This window comes from Perkinsus marinus, assembly GCF_000006405.1.
Source record: "Perkinsus marinus ATCC 50983 genomic scaffold scf_1104296955658, whole genome shotgun sequence".
Classification (NCBI taxonomy): Eukaryota; Perkinsozoa; order Perkinsida; family Perkinsidae; genus Perkinsus; species Perkinsus marinus.
Window position 1 is genome coordinate 1 of NW_003207735.1, and position 2,178 is coordinate 2,178.

The window sequence follows — 2,178 nt, forward strand, 5'->3', positions numbered from 1 at the left end:
TACTATTCGAGTGACATTGACCTCCAATGCAGACTCAATGAAACTGACTCATCGAATTGAAACGACGACCCCGGCCCGCCAATCCAGCTGTCACCAAGTAGAGCCCACATCTCAGCCGTATATAGTTTGTGGTTTCGATATTGAGGTAGCTTCAGCTCTTTGCTTCGCCAAGCGGGGAACGCTACCCGTAGCGGTTAAGCCGCTCGGCGGGAATTGAGGGATATAGGACAAACGCGTGAAATACAAGGAGCACGAAAAGCAACAAGTCGAATGGAAGGGAGATAGTTACAGCGTGGACCAAAGAATTTATGTTTTTGGTACTCGTACGTTGCGTATCTACCCGTTCATGCGTGCTTGTGGCTAGCTCACTGGCGTGTAGCCGAGTTCATCTTCGGCCCGCCACAATTCTTTGATTTCAGGGTCAGCTCATGGTTCACCATATACAATTTCCCTTCATCAATTTGCAGTTCCTGCCCAGTTTCTCCAGTACGAAACTCAATATGCTCCAACGTGTGTACCGCATCCTTGACTTTCTCTGTGAGAGTTTCAGTTAGAGTCGCGATACACAACTCGCGCGCTTCGAGACTGGCGGTGCTCTCCACCAATACCCGCGATCTCTAATTTCAATGGCGCAATTGTGTGATGAGGCAATAGATAGTCCTCCCGGTTCGATACCTCTGATCGTAATCTTACAAACTCCCCCGTCTCAGACGGGCTGTCTGTCGGGCCTTACGTTCAGCCTGAACCGTCGGTTCAGGGCATGCTGGAAACCTGAGCAAGCTTAACATAGTCTTAACTCATGCAGGACTTTCTCATGCTAGACACGGACGCGGTGACGCAGTAAATCGCGCGAATATCTTTCAGCACTGCTGAATTAGCAGGTACTTGATGATGTAGAGTTTCTGCATAGGAAGACCCGAGTGATGATGAGAAAGTCGAGAAGATGTTCAAGTGTGTAGGGCCGTTGCTATGAGCTGCCCGGACTAGTCGCTGCGTAAGAAAATATCCAGACCCTCCATAGGTGTCTATGATGCAGAGACCCTCCGACATTAGCATAATACCCTTCTCTCTAGGGCAATTGCGCTCGAGGGACAGCGAGCTGCTGGCTTAGCTCTGCTGCCACTGTAAGTCGGCGGAGCCTTGCATTGTTTTACGTGCTTCATAACCCTCGTCGTGCTAGGTAGCTCTCTCTCCCTCTCTGCGTGTTGAGGCAACAGGCTCGTTTCTCTTTTATGCCCATTGGATGAACATACGAACAGATAAGCTCGAGCGGGGGGCAGTAGTTATGATTAAGCTTCAGAATATGATGACCAAAGCGGTACATAAAAGCGAATCATCTGATAAAGTGAAATGGTCGGTGTTAGTCAATTCTCGTTCGGCAACTTTACGTTTCCAGTCTGTAAGTTCATGAACCGACACCCTCCATAATGAGAACACCAGAGTTTATACAAGGGAACTATGCCGACACACCATGGGGGAATGATCTCACAACGGACGAACTTCGTAGTTTCATAACTTCCATCTGTGCCAACTGTTTGTCCTGCGCAGGTCACTTTAGAGTTGCTATGGCGACGATAACGGTGATACTCTCAGGGATAGTGGTGGGCTAGTAGTGTGACAGCCACCAATGATTCCTCAACAGATCTCATTATTCCTCATCTCGACGATTGACCGCGATCATAAGGTGTGCGCTGTCAGCTCGGCATCAAAGTCGACCTCACGAGAGAGCATCACACATATCGAGATGAGCGACGCCCTGGCTCGGCGGATAGAGTTCGATACCGAACTCAATAAGGATGAACTGCAATCCATCGTGATGGCGCATTTCTCATCCAGTGAGCTACAGTGAGACGACGTCCTTAATGATCATGCATCTGATAACCCCGCTAATTGAATGAGTTTTCTCAACGCAGATACCGAACGTCCAAGGTGCTCAGTCAGCTACCGTCGATCAACTACATGCGGAAATACCCGCCTATCCGTCGGAAAAACAAAGCACCGCTGTCCAGCATTGGAAATCCTCCTTAATCAAACATTTCGGTCAAAGGGCGGCGTTGCATTTAGAGTGAGTTCATCGCAATCCACCACACGCTTCGCTCCCCGGGTGCTCCGTTGCGTTGATGAGACAAACGTGTGAATTCATAGAGTGATCAAATTCAGGCCATCGAACATCAACAT